The sequence below is a fragment of the Protopterus annectens genome, chromosome 2.part0 (genome assembly GCF_019279795.1).
Source record: "Protopterus annectens isolate FY-2018-M chromosome 2.part0, PAN1.0, whole genome shotgun sequence".
Taxonomy (NCBI): domain Eukaryota; kingdom Metazoa; phylum Chordata; order Ceratodontiformes; family Protopteridae; genus Protopterus; species Protopterus annectens.
In genome coordinates this window covers 253,753,620-253,769,903 of record NC_056728.1, presented here as the reverse complement: position 1 = coordinate 253,769,903, position 16,284 = coordinate 253,753,620, and positions in this window count along the sequence as shown.

The window sequence follows — 16,284 nt, the reverse complement described above, 5'->3', positions numbered from 1 at the left end:
TTATAGACAATTGCTATTTAATTGAACCATGGCACTTAATAAATTGTTACCAAAAATACTATCCCTATGGAACATAGGCAGTAGCCCAGGCGTACTTGCAATGAAGTACCTGGTATAGACTATTTTTAAATAACGATTTTGAACAGTAAACTATAGATGTAATGTTTTTTCCCTGATCAGACCTTAAGAAGGTGATAACTTTATATAAAAGAATGTTTTATTCACAATGGTTAAATTATCTGGAATTAGTAGATCAAATGTGGCAAGTTATCCAAAGATACATTGAATAAAGAAGAATACAACGAAAGCAGTAATTTTAGCAGAAGTGGATACTTACAGAATGAAGAAAAGTTAACAGTTAAAACTGTGACAGAAATTAATTCATACTGCTAGAAGCTTAGAAGGAGTATTGAAAGTCATGGCACTAATCCATGAAAACAATATTCCAATATGGAAAAAATCATATTAAAAGCAATTAAATTGAAGGGGAAATAGATAGTTATAGGGACCTCTTATATAAAAAGAGAGATTTTTCTGCATTATGAAAGGCAGCACAATGTAGGTGGGAAAATACTTCCTGTGTATAGAAAAGGAGAAAGGCAAAGAAAAATAAGAATGTGTTATTAGAATTTGCAAAGAGTTATTCTGAGAAAAATGTATAATGGGGATTTTTAAGTCAGATATAGAAGGCTGGTTAGTAAATACAAAGGAAAACAATTTTATTCAAAGCTTAGGAATCAAGCTGGAAGATGATCAAACTGCAATGTCACTTATTCTCTCTGGGAACTGTCCATGTCCAGATAAACTTTCTTTAGCATTTGAGATATGTGTACAAAAGGAATTAACTCCTACGTTATTAAAAATTGTGGTCCTGGCAGTTACTCCATTCTGTCAGATAGCCCCACAATAAAGGAAGATTTAGTAGTACTAGGGTTACCACCTGTCCTACTTTGCGAGGGACAGTCCCTCTTTGGGTAGTTGTGTCCTGACAAAAAATTGTAAAAATGGCAAATGTCTTGAGATTTTAGGACAAAATTATTTCCTATATTTTATGTAATAGTTGCATAAAACAGTTATTCTGTATCTAAAATACCTAAATGTTATAAGAAACAGAATAAGCAACTAAAATGCTGCAAGAATAAGCTTTTATTTAGGCAAAAAAGTTAAGTTCTAACCTTTGTACTGACCGTGGGTATGTGCTGGCCTGTAAAATCTGATGTTTGTACCAAAAATGTCCCACGTTGGCCATTTGAAAAGGTGGCAACCCTAAGTAGTACTGCTAAAAAAGCCTTAAAAGGAGAGGGGACTCAATAAAGCATTGTAGACCTATTTCTATCAATAACACTGTGAAGACTGGTAGAGAAGGGTGAAGGCTGCCAGCCTAACCAGATAGAATTGTGCAGATAATTCTATCATTTGTAAATATGAATGTTGAACTGCAGGCTTGTGTTTTTTGGATGGAAGAGTGTGCTGTGAAATGATGAACTTAAAGCAATGTGGCAATATTGCCCTCTGCTGTAAAGAAAGCTAAGTCAGACATTTCTTGTTGGTCCTTTGAAATTAAAATTATTTCATAACTGCCTTTGATGCTTACAAGTCAGCTCCAGTCCGGCTAGATGAAGGCTTCCTGCCTATTGTTCTAAGGCTAAAGTTAATTACCAGAATTTACATGTGGAATGTCCTTTATTGCTCTAAGTGTAAAAGAATATAAATGCAGTTTCTGTTAGCCTGGGAACACCAGGAAAGTGTAAAAGATGATGTAATGTTTATCAGAACTGCAATAGCAATTTAAACAGTGAGAACCAGAGATTATTAAGCATTTTTGCCTGACTATCCAACTCAGCACTGCCTGTTGTCTTATGTAAGTTATCTTAGACTTGTGTTTTCTTTTAGAGAGCTAGAAATTAGAAAGTTTAGACTAAGTGTTTTTCTGTGATGTCAGAACTGTACTACTGATTTATTTTAAGTATTTCTGTGTGATCTCTGAACTCTTTTGACTAGTACTGTGTAGTAGAAAGTATTGTCTTGTGGTTTTAATTATTTATTATTAAATATTTTAAAACCTTTTAACTGTGGCTGGTTTTGTGTAGAGATAATTTAAACTCTAGAGTACACTGCATATTTATAGAGATTACTGACCAAGTCATTCTAATAAGCCTTGAGACTGTTTAGTCACATCTACCAAATGGATAATAATATTGCACAGCAATAATTGGACACCCTGTTAAAGGCCTTTGGGTAGCTGATAATATTAGATGGGTGGTGGTAAGTGATTACTACCGTATAGTATGGGTAAAAGGGGCACAGCTGGAGAACCTGTGCCAGCTTTCCCCAGAAGTGTCTGTGTGGTTGTATAAACTCTTACCTCAAAGTGTCTGTATGTCAGCTACTTGGGCAGGGACACGAAGCACTGGCCGGACAGAGAGGTTGCTGGAGATTTCAGCTTGCCCAGCTAGGCTGAGATCTGGACCTTATCACTGTGCCAGTGGGGATTCTTATTGGGGACCGGGAGAGCAAGGGAGCGACTAGCCCTGGACTGACTGTGATCTCTGTGTGCTCTTAAGGGAAATTGCACTTTACTGTGTGTATTTGTTATCTTTTCCTCATATATGAGACGCCCTCTCTGGTGTTAGTGGTGAGGATTGAGGTCCCTTGATTGCTGGGCCAGGGCACGGGCATCACAAACACCAACTGTAAGGATATAATTTGTGACTTACTTAAATTAACTATTGTTCTCTTGTCTGTTTGATTTTGTCCTAATGGATAGATAGGATATGCTAATAAAGTGCTACAGTTAATGTCACTTTATTCGCAAAATAATCAGCAGTTCCAAAAGAAGCTAAATATAATCTCCTTTGTTGGTCAGAAAGCATTGTATTCTTTAAGCAGCATGTTTTATTTAAAGTCATGGAGTATTATGAAATACCAGAGCAATATGTTTTATTTGAAATCATGGAGTGTTATGAAGTACCAGAATGGAATGTTTTTAAAAAGCCATGGAGTATTATGAAATACCAAAATAGAATGTTTTGTTTTAAGTCATGGATAAAGTACCAGAACAGAATGTTTTGTTTTAAGTCATGGATCATCATGAAGTGAAGTACCAGAATGGAATGCTTTGTTTAAAGTCATGGAGTATTATGAAAAACTGGATTACTTCATTACTGCAACTGAGAATTTACATAGAACTATAGATGCTACTGGAAAAGTAAATTTTTATTAAACTGAAAATTTTAATCACGATAATGGGGTGCACTGGGGATATAAAATGATTCATACACATTTTATTATGCACTGAGCCCATTGCTTAGGCATTTATATTAGGAAATGAGAAATATTGTGATAATGGAGCAATACTACTCTTATCTCACTTATGCAGATAATTTATTGCCATTATCAGTAGCTTATATGAGGACTAAACTAATTAACAAGATACTAAAACAATAATAAAAAGCACATTGTAAGCTGAACGTACCAAAGATTTATTAAGTGCTTTCATCCTCATCCAAACCATGGACTTCCTCAGAATAGCATAAAACAGAGCAAAACCATATGTTCACTAAACCACCATTATAGATTCACACCATCATATGCACACATATAGTCATTACTATAAACATTATATTTAACTTTACATATGTATCATTTTCCAAGTCCTAAAAGATTTATTTACATTCTATACAAAACACCATAAATCATTTAAATATTAGCTGACTGCAGATGTAGCATGCTGTTAATTGATACATACTCATTTAAACCCGGTGGCACAGTTTTATTTAATTTCAGTTGCCAAAATAGCTCATGCTGTTTTAAGGAAAGATTTTCAATTCTTCCCCCTAATAGGAGGTGTTATCTTTTATAGTTTTTCAGATCTCTGCTGAAGGTGTTGGTTTTCCCATACCCATCCTCCCTTTTCCTGTCTTGTTTAAATTTGAAGGCTTTTGCAGTTGCCTGCCCCCACTGTAGATTTGATCTGGTACACTCCCCCCAGTCCCATCTACCTAATAGACTCCTTCTGCACTTGTTTTTAGTCATTTTTAATTTAATTGCATTTTTTAAACTGTTTGGTCTAACATTGCTACATACTCAAGTGTGCTAGCTTGCACTGCATTTGAATTGTTTTTACTGCTGTTTTAGCTACTGTTCTGTATATATATATATATATATATATATATATATATATATATATATATATATATATATAAAATAAAAAATACCTTTCCTGTAACTAGTGTAGTCCAGATTCAGATATGATGTATCCAGGACTGTATGTAAGCTTCTGAGCCCCCACAAGCTTTCTGTGTTGGAGGGAAGCTTTCTAGCTTATCAGTGGGAGTGTAAAGTACTAGGTAACCTATCTACAACATAAGGAGTGGTTCTGGCCCAGAAATTGTAGTTATTGGCCATTTGGGAAGTTTTTCCATCTTTCTCAACTTTCTGATTTAAAAGCCCGCATTTGCACTTGTTTCTCCCCTTTCCTATAACTAGTTTAGCCCAGATACAGATTCTTAGTTTTAGCACTTGAATTTGCTTATTCGTGATCAGCACTTGTTCAGAACTTGTAAGCATTAAATAACCTACTAATTACTACAGCACTCAGCCTCCCTCATTACCTAGAGGAAAACAGTTTTGGTACTTACTTTGCTCAATTGCTTAGAGAAAAACAGCTCTTGTATTTACTTTCCTCACTTATCTAGAGGAAAATAGTTTTTTATTCAGGCATGTCCAAGGGTCAGCTCCCAGTGTTCTCTCCTGTCTATCTGATGAATCTAGGCATCTTGGGGCAATGTAGAAATTGACTCATGTACACAAACAACCCTCTCCTCCTACCACCCAACACTACAACCTGTGAGAGATGCACTTATCTAGCCAAACTGGAGGTAAAGCTCTCTCCAATCAAGACTGAACTTGACAGTCAAGAGAAGGTAAACACTTGCACCACACCACACTCATCACAGTGTCACTAAATCTACACCACCAAAATGCACACATAGAAACACAAAAACATTCACAGAGGCTCTCAATAATAATCTGCTCAAGCAACAGAGACCTCCAAAGCAGAAATGCAAGCAACCTCCACCCCCTCAACACAACCCAAATGACACATAGCCCACAGACTCAGTGTGCCACTCAACCACAGCCAATAAGGCAAAACAATGTACCTAACACACTAGTCATAGGTGACTCTATAGTCAGACTTACTGATGTCCCACTCACCAGGCTAAACAAGGAGAAGGTTACTGTCAGCTGCCTGTCGGGTGCCAGGATCCGCCACATAACCCACACACTCAGGTCATTCCACAAGTACAAATATGACTCTATCATTGTCCATGTTGGTGTGAACCACCTGAGACGTACCTCCCTGGACTACATGAAAAGAGACATGGAAGAGCTCTCTGATCTTGTAGCTCAGGCAGGTATGACCCTAGCCCTGAGTAGCATTCTGCCATCACCCAGAATGATGCCGCAGTACAAAGACAAAATGATTGACTTCAGCAATTGGCTAAGCTTCTGGTGCATTCTAAAGGGATCCAGTATTTGTAGATGCACTATGAAAAGTTAGCAGTCTAGCATACCTCTGCCTGGGATGACATGTTCAACAGACCACGATGCTTTGCCAGAGATGGCCTGCACTGTCACCCCTGGGATTCTGGATACTGGCTAAGTTTATTGCCACCCCTATAGTGCCTTTTTTAGGCAAGGTTCAAATGACAAATTCACCACCGTAACAGGAACAGGCAAGCAAAAACTGAGGGTGATTCTACTCAATGCTAGAAGTCTAAATCTCAAAATGCACTCACTCAAGGCACTCCTTAAAATGGAGAACATCGATATCTGTGCAGTGACTGACACCTGGTTCAAGGCACCAGAGAGCACCCTTGCACTACCAGGCTATAACTCATATCACACTTTTCGGCCATGTAACCTGGACTGGAACACCAAAGGCGGAGGTGTGTCCATATTCATTAAGGATATCCACACCTCCAGGCTAGTTGCTCAGCAGAATGCAGCCGAGGTTATCCAAGTGCAACTAACTCTGGGAAAAACTGCAATCCAACTTGTAGCTTGCTACAGATCACCCAACATGCCCCAGGATTCCTACTCCTCTTTTCTTGATGTACTGGAAAATATTAGGGTTCAACCAAACACCCTAATAATGGGCAATTTCAACTACCCCACCATTAACTGGAAAAACTACTCATGTACCAACTCCTTCGCTCAACACTTTCTGGAATTCATAAACTCCAATGCCCTGGATTAACTTATCCACACCCCCACCAGGGGCAACAATAACCTAGATCTAGTCATTACCAACATGAGTGACCGGTGTTCCACACCTGAAGTCAACGCCTCATTGGTCCGATCTGACCATAAGCTAATTACCCTAGATATCCATATCCTGCCCCCACCCCCCATTAAGGAAACCATGGTAAAAAATTTCTCCAAATCCACCTTCATGCTTCTTAAGACAGACGTGGTGAACTTCATGACACACATGCAGATAGACAATACAGTTACAACTACTGAATCCTACACAATTGCACTATATAAGCACTTACATGAGTGCATGGATCGTGCTATCCCAAACAGAACCAAGACACTATCCTCCAAAAAAAGGAAGCCAATCTGGTGGTCCCCTGCCATAAACAAACTGTACAACAGAAGGAAGAAACTGTTGCAAAAGAGAGTAAAATCCCATGAGTGGAGGAGCTCCCTGGTCAGCCTCAGTAAGAAGCTGCGATCCCTGGTAAAATCCTCCAAAGCTAGTTACAAAAACAAAATCGCCACTGATTCTAAAGACAACCACAAAGCATTCTATAGCTATGTCAAGAATCTCAATGGCAGCACTCGGATCTGCTCTGAGTTGCAGCACAATGGCACTAAATATACAGACTCAACTGATATTGCCAACATCCTAGCAGATAGGTTCACTGCTAACTTTACCCCCCTCTCAACCCCTAAAGAGCCCATGCTGGCAGAATGCAAAGTTCCTGTAATCACGGCTGCACAGGTAAAAACCACACTCTCCAAAGCCAAGAACACAGCATCCATGGGACCAGACAACCTCCCAGGCTGCATTCTACACAAACTACAGAACGAACTGGCACCCCACCTAAGTACCATGTTCAATAATAGCCTCACCTCAGGCTTTGTGCCTGCTGAATGGCACACAGCGATGGTCATCCCACTCCACAAGGGGGGAGCCACCACGGACCCCGGGAACTACCGCCCATTAGCCTGACGAGTCTGGTCTGCAAGGCCATGGAACATATAAACAAAGACATTGATAAGCTCCAAACTTTGGACCCCACCCAGTATGGGTTTGTAAAAGGCAGATCATGTCTCCTAAACCTGATAGACTTCTTTGAAGCAGTCACCAAAGCTGTAGACAAGGGTAAGGTGGTTCACACAGCCTATCTAGAGCTTGCCAAGGCTTTTGATACCATCCCCCACTCTGGAATTATAGACAAACTCACTAAACTAGGTATAAATCCCTATGTCACAAGATGGGTTGCCAACTGGCTCACTGGCAGAACCCACAATGTGAAAGTAGCAGACTCCAAATCCAACTTCAGACCAGTGACAAGTGGAGTACCACAGGGTTCAATCCTGGGTCCTCTCCTGTTTGGTATCTACTTCTCTGAAGTGCAGGCTAACACAGAAGGTCTTTGGCTAATGAAGTTCGCAGATGACTGCAAACTAGGAGCCATAATCGAAACACTTAATGATGTGGACATCCTACAAAAGGGCCTCACTAAGACAGATGCCTGGTGTCAAAGCCATGGCCTCAAGCTCCATGCCAAAAAGTGCATTGTCATCCTCTTTGGTAAAAACTTTGTACCCATGAACTACAACATAGGCAGTAGTATATTTAACACCGAAAGTGTGATAAGAGACCTTGGGACACAGGTGGACAGTAGTCTCTCCTTTGATAATCACATTGCCACAGTAGTCAGGAAATCCTTCTACATGGCACACCTCATCACAAAAGGTTTCTCATCCAGAAAAAAAGTGGTCATTGTTCCCCTCTACTCATCACTCATTAGACACATTATAGAGTACAATGCCCCTTTTGGTATGTACCTCACAAGACATCTACAACAACTGGAAAGGCCACAGAAATACCTCACAAAGAGGATTACCGGCCTCAAGCAGATGCCCTATGCAGACCGTCTCATAAAACTTGCTTTACTCCATCGCATATCGCCTACTCAAAGGTGATCTCTGCCTAACATACAAAGCTATGTCAAACCCAGAGCTGTTGGACATGCTCCACTTAAAGAAATCCCAATCCCTCCGAGCTACACACTCTAGGGACCTAAACCTTGTCACCACAATAAACAGAACATGCCAGAGAAATAGATTCCTGTCCCAGGGACTTCCCATACTCTGGAATAAACTACCTATCTATATCAAACAAAGCTCCTCATTAGCACTCTTCAAGAAAAATCTTGGTGATTGGATGGGAAATAGGAAATTCACCCCGGGGATCACCTCTGTGGCTATGCTTGACAGGGGCACAGGAAAATAATTTTCTTGGGGGCAAAAGCCAGGGTACCTTTTTGGCTGAACCTATGAACAACAAAAACACGAAATTAAAAAAAAAAAATCACATTTTTATTGTGCTTAAACAAGACATTCATATTCCTCCCCTTAGAAATACAATGAATATGTTATATATCTATGTTTTCAATTCATTTTGCATGTTGACAACATAAAACATCTCTCATGAATCACATACAGCTACATACTGTAGACAACCATATTTCAGTTAAAATTACCTTTACAAGGGAGTTTTATTCCAGTGGCTAATACCACTTCATTACTTTCAGAAATTTAAGAGCACTGTTTACAGGCCCCACATTTATTCAGATTAACATTGCCTTCAAAAAATATTCATATTGTTATCGTTTTGGAAGAGAAAATGTGAATGTGAACTCAATTTCTCAGACAAAAAAGTTAAATCTAATCACAACATTTCATGTTTTCAAAAACATGTTTTATATCAGATTCCAGATGAGAATATGGCAAAATTAGTTTTTTCAAATATCCTTTGTTGAAAGAGGGATCATTCTTGTTATTTCTAATTACACCACCAGATAAAATGGGGCAAAAAATCATCCCTGCCTTTCTTTAACTGCTTCACCTTTCACCTTATTCAATGCATTCAGAGGATATCCCCATTCTAAGACCATATTTATTAAAAAATCCAAGTCAGTAAAAAATGCTGGTCATTGGATGTTATATAAGACACCCTTACCATTTGGCCTTTAATTATTTCTGGACGTATCCTAGGCCCATACGTGTTTAGATTGTATCTTCCAGATCTATATTTTTTATCTGAGGTAATCTACTTTCTGTATGCAGATGACTTGAAAATGGATAAATTGATTACATGTATTACAGATATGGCATGCCTGCAAAAAAAGTTGACTGATTTGACCATTTGGGCACAGGAGAATATGCTGATACATATGTCAAAAACTAAGCAAATTAGATGTGGGCGATATAAATTGAAAGGTGAATATTTAATACAGAACACAGTGACTGAAAGTGTAGATTCATTTAAGGATCTGGTTGTAGATTCAGTTTTGAGTTTTTCTAATCATGTCAAATGTAAAAATCGGTTAATGATAGTTATGGAACTATAGGTTGTATAACAAGATTTATAAAATATAGGAAATCAGAAATGATGAAGTCATTGTTTGTTAGTTACATTAGACCCAAAATTAAGTATGGAATAACAATATGGAAATCTTATAAGAAAACAAGCATGAATAAACTGGAAAGAGTACAGCAGAAATATGCCAAGGGCATCCATGGATGTGAAAATTTGTTATTATGAAAGACTAAAATATCTAAACTTGTACACTGTCTCATATGGATATATTTAAGAGGAGACCTTATTCAGATATATAGGACATTTAGAGACAACTACTTCTGGAAATGTTTGAGGTTATCAAAAAGTAGTAGAGAATCATCAGACAACCTATGCAGAAGATTCTACAGGAATGAGAAGTGTACTGAATGGTTCTCTGAGAGAGATGATGTGTGGAGTAGACTACCAAATTACATTAAAACAAGCACTAATTTAAAATATTTTCATAACAACCTGGACATTTATTATGGGATCAACTGTTTTACTATATTGGCAGGCTAGACGGGTATTATTGCCTATGCTTGAAATATTTGTATGTATGTTTAAATTGACCCATTTTTGTGAAAATGAATGGTAGCTATGACAATCTAAATAAGATTTAGGAAAATGGGTTTACAATAAATAACTGATTCTATTCACTTATTAAAATGACCTTTATCAACAGTGATATCCAAAAAAATCTATATTATTAATACCATACATATATGTAAAACACAAGAAATTAGTAGTACTATTCAAATATTCTAAAAATAATCCCAATTTTTTTCTAGGCCCCCCCATCCAGATTATAAATATATAATCTATATAATGAAAGGCCTTAATGTATCTATAAAATCAGACTGAAACACAATATTTTGACTCTCATATATACATAACAATATTCACATAAATGGGGTCTCAATTAGATCTCATAGCTACTCCCATTTTTAATTTGAAGAATTCCCCTTCAAAAACAGGAAATTACTCTCCAAAACAATATCAATGTAACATCTATATCATTGAGTGAATTATAATGATCCAAAGCTTCAATGAATCATTCAATGTCGTTTTTATAGGAATACAAGAGAACAAATCAACTGTATCAGTTATTACAGATATAGAATCCAAATTCAATTGACAGTTTTTAAAATACTTATAAGCTGTCACAAGTCCTTCAAAATGTGTGTCTTATCATTAAAAAAATTGTTTCAATATAAAATCAACAAAAACAGCTAATGGCACTGTCTTTTATTTACCTAATACCACTATAGGCCTGGATGGGGGTCCAATATATTTTTATGTATTTTAGGTATTTCAAAAATTATCAGAATAATGGGATTATTTATATTTAAAAATGTGAACAAATCTGCATAATCTTTCCTTCAGTCAACAAATCTGGCAAAACAGCATCTATTCTTTTATAACAGAACTTCATTTTTAGATAAAACCTCTTATTTGGACTATCCATGAGGATATTCAGCATCTTGTTAATATAAAATTCATAATCCATAAGGACGGCACCTCTGCCCTTATTGGGCTTTAGAACACGAACAGTCATATCTGTTGACAGTGTTTTCAACAATAAGGACTCCTTATGCTTAAATTATAAAAACAGCTTTTCTTATTGTTGCTACAAAACGTTCTTAATTTTTTGCTCATATATTTGTTCAAATAATTCTAAATATGTGTGCAGTGGTGGATTAAATGTACTTTTACATCTAGGAAAGGGGTTCACACATATCTTCTTTAAGACCATACTATCTATCAAAACCAAATCTAAGTTGCTTTCATGCAAATACTGCTTCAATTCTTTAACATGATCCACCACATCAATAGGGGAACTATGTTCAAATATAAAACCTTTACAGAAAAATTAAAAGTGCTCTTTATATAACTGAAGGCCAGTATAATTAAAAACTTTAAACCCATTACTTTTGACCAAAAGGGATTCATCACCTTCCATCAATTATGCTTCCCCCTTTGTGGCTTGTTCTTGGTTGAATATTAATTATATCATGTCTGCCTTCTGTTGTCCCAGTTGGACTGATGGTCCACATACTTCCTGTTTCCAGATAATCTCTCCAACCACCTTAAATGGGGATAGTCGAAACAAAGATATTATATTCCTTGCAATTGTTTTCTTCAGTTCCCAGATGTTGATTTTCCATCCCATAAACAAGAAACTCTGACATGCCTCAAGTTAATTTGTTATGTTATACCTTACACAGAGTCTAGCAAATTAGGCATAAGGCAAAAAAACAGAAGAATGGACAGATATTATACCAAGAATTGATGAATTTAATTATATAAGTTTAATTATGAACAGAGAACAGTAGCCCTCATCCTTTTGTACAAAGGTGGGTCATCTACAGACCCTGGAAGCTACAGACCCATAAGTCTCACTAGTCTCATATGCAAAGCCATGGAAGAATTATTATGCAAATGAACAGTAATGACATAGAAAACCTCAACACACTGAACTCAATCTAGTTTAGTTTTGTCAAGGGAAGGCCATGCCTACTCAACCTGGTGGACTTCCTTGAAAAGGCACCAATGCAGTAGATGAGGTCAAAGCTGTTCAAAATTCCAGAGGCCAGATCAAGGCATTTGGCACAATACCTTACTGACAAACACAAGAGGTTAGGTATAAACCCTTATGTCACCCATTGGATACCAGCTGGCTCACAGACAGGATCCAGGAAGTTAGAACTGGTGAGTCTACCTCTATAAAGAGGCCAGTCACCAGTGAAGTCCCTCACAAATCAGTCCTAGGACCACTCCTTTTTGACATCTACTTCTCTAAAGTCAAAGACAGTATCAAGGGTCTCTGGCTGACCATATATGCAGATGAATGCAAATTTGCAGCAGTCATAGAATCCTCCACCAACACTAATCTTCTTCATAAAGAGCTGACACAGACAAATAGCTGGCATCAGAGCAATGGACTAAAACTAAATGTCACAAAATACATAATAGTATCCTTTAGGAAGTTAGACACCCCTGGTAACTATCATATTGCCAACACACCCCATGACTTGACCAGTAGTCATGGATTTAAGGACACACATGGACAGTAATCTAGCCTTTGACCATCATGTGTCTCCAATAGTGAGAAAATCATTCTATGTCATGCAACTTATAAAAAAAAGTATGGCATTTAGTAACACTAATCCCAAGCTGCTTCCAAAAAAGTAGTATTGTCCTGGATGTTGCTAGGTTTAGTATACTTGCTATAGTCTTTCCTTGGCAGATATGCTGGTTAGCAAGTACAGCAGCTTGAAACAATTAAAAGCCAAGCTGCACAAAGGCACTGAAGAGGTTCTCACCAAAACCATAACCAGACCAATCAGGGAAGTCATATATACACTTCCCAGTCAGAAACCATCAGGAATCAATGTCCTGCTCCATCTCTCACCAGGGGCAAAGTACCAGCATTAATTCCAGTGATTAATAATTTCTAGTAAGGCTAGGAAATAATGCCAAGTGGATTCTGGTAAAGCATTTTCCGGGCTCTCCAGTGATGGGTAGTCTTGAACTAGATGTTATAGATTTTTATCTTATGGTGCCCAGGAGTATGAGCACATGAAATGAGAGTGGAAGGTCTTTTCAAAATCATATTTACAGTAGAAGCAGGTAACGTAAAAGCCACCAAGTGTAAAAGCGCAACAGGTGGGTAAGTGGGACACATCCAATGCAGTCACACACCAGCAGTAGCAACTGACAACATATCACATGACTAAGATGAATATTAACCTATTTGACAAGACTAAAAAAAAATAAAAAATTAAACAATATATAGTACAACTTTTTAAAAACTGTCTTAAATTAAAATAATGACTAGTCCATGTTACACTTTCTCAGATTTGAATTTCAAAAGACTAGAAGTACATATGCACTTATCTTATAAATGCCAGGGTACCTCCTGGCCTTAAACTTTAACTGCCAAATCAACTCACAGTATTTTAAAATTTTTTTTAAACTTCTTCCTCTAGTACATTTGGTTAATTTTTCAAAAAGAAAGCTATAAATTTCTTAAATTTTTCACAAAACTGTGGATGTTTACTGAGGGCATTAATGTTGTCCAATTTTTACTATTGTATACATGATTGTAAATTTGTGATTGTAATATTCTTTCAAATTTACCTATACAAGATCCTTCACAAGAAGTACATTTGGCTATATAAACAAGTCCTGATGTGGTACAATTAAAATGCCCTTTACAAGCAATAAGAACTGGATAATCTGCGATAACTATTTGGTCCTTCATGAATATAACAGCATTGCTTCCATGCTGAAATATTCCATTTGTACTTTGTGTGCATGATCGAATGTATCAAAATTGAACACTAGTAAAGTTTTAGTATTTCTATTCTTTTATATACAGATCTTGGTCCCTTACCCAGTCGGTAAATAAGGTCCTCATTACCTAAAGAAATGTTCCAGTTTTTGCTCATGGCTGTTTTAATAACATCATTGTCATTAGAAAAATCAAGGAGTATTGCTTTGCATAACCCAGATGTCTGATTTGAAGCAGAAAGAGAATTAATAGCATGATCAGACAACCTAAGAATCAGGGCAACGTCAGTCTTCCTACCATGAAGGCCTTCGTCTGAAATGTATTCAGTAAGTACTTGACTCAAAGTGTTACTAGGATGACTTACTGTACTTCTTACTGTGCTCCACCATGAAAAAAATGATGGATGCCTACAAAGAATCCCAGCTTAGGGAATGCCTGTTAATCCTTGCAGGAGAGCTATTATGTCTAGGAAGTGCCACCAATAAATGCATATGAAAGCATATACGTGACTATAGCAACATGCATTATTTTCTCCATGCTGCTGCACACTTGTGCAAGCTGTAGTTACATAAGTATATACTGTACACTATGGACAACAGCCTCACTTTCCCTGCCATATTAATAAAGGCATTGCCATTTCACACATCACCTGCTGCATTTTCTTTGCCGCCAACACACCCTCTAAGCATCCTGCTGCAGGTCCCTGCCATGGGGGATTATGGACATTGCCCTCCTCCCCTCATTTGGTTATTGCAGCTATTGGCATGGCACTCTATCCTCCCCTGTGCCTACAATTAATTTGTTGCAGCCATGTGTCTCCACAGCTAAGCTGCAATTCTGTCTTGTGTGACCAATGAAATGTCCTATCTGTGAAATGGCCTGTAACCTATAACCCCATAGTGAAGAAAATTACCTAATAATATTGAATTGTTTATGATATCTTCATTGACGTGTCCATAATCGGGTTCCTATTACATTGTCGAATCCTTGAAACTTCAAACCTGAGAATACCGAACTCAGATGTTCGAAGTTTCAAGAATTCGAACGTAAAAAAAATATATATATATAGAAAACGTAAAACCTACCTAACTGTTGCAAGCAGGGGCAAGCCCCTGCACTTTCACTCTTTAAATATACCATCTCCGGGATCGCACTACAGTATGGTAAAGGGAATTCTGCACTGTAGTGCGATCTCAGAGTTGGTATATTTAAAGAGCGGGGGGTGTGGGGGTGCAGGGGGGCTTGTTTTTAGTTTTTTTTTTTTTACAGTTATCGAAGTTCTGAAGCTTCAAACATAAGGGTTCGACCGTATGTGTTCGAAGTTTCAGAACTTAGATAATGTAATAGGAACCTTCCATAATCATATGCATTACTATGGCTGTATTCTAATATCAGCCTTTACGTTTTCTATATAATTATTTGTCTCCAGTTAGGTAATACCTTTTAACAGTTCACTACATGTAAGTTTTTTCTTGTATCTCATCAATATATTTGTAATCTCTCCCACACTTGAAAAGAACACATTTTATGTTAAGATGAAATTTGCATCTACAGTTCAAAAAGTATATTTAATATAGCTAGTAGAAGTATAACAGCCTCATTCATATATATATATATATATATATATATATATCTCGTATATATACATATATATATATATATATCTCGTATATATACATATATATATATATATATATATATATATATATATATATATATATATATATATATGTATATATACATATATATATATATATATATATATATATATATGTATATGCATATATATATATATATATATATAGTCATTACACAGGATATAAATCAGTATCTTGCATTTCATGATCCAAGTCTTATCTGTCTAGTGAGTTCTTACCATTGTATGTAGGTGTTTCTCCATGTCCTGACATCCAAACGTCAGGCTTCTTTCTCCTCTTCCTGTGTGTATCATATTGTCTTGTGAACTAATCAGTAATCATCTGTAACAAAAAAAAAAAAACTAAACCATTAATCGATTATTTTATTCCTGAGAACAAGCTTCATTTCTGTATGTTAAATGCTTTTTCAGATTTTTACAATATCCCCAAAGTAATCTATAACCCCATAAAAATTAGAGTTATGTATTACAATTTTATTATTTTATCACATTAACTAGATCATCATTAACCTATTTTCATTTTCTCAAATGAAACATCATTCTATAAAACATTTTTGGAAGGTATCACTGCAATTGGACCCAGTTAAGGTATTTATCTCCTCTACTATCCCAGTATGAGTATCTTCCTACCATTCTATTTGAATCTCTTCCTTTGTATACATTTCATTATAGTTGGATACTGCAAAATTA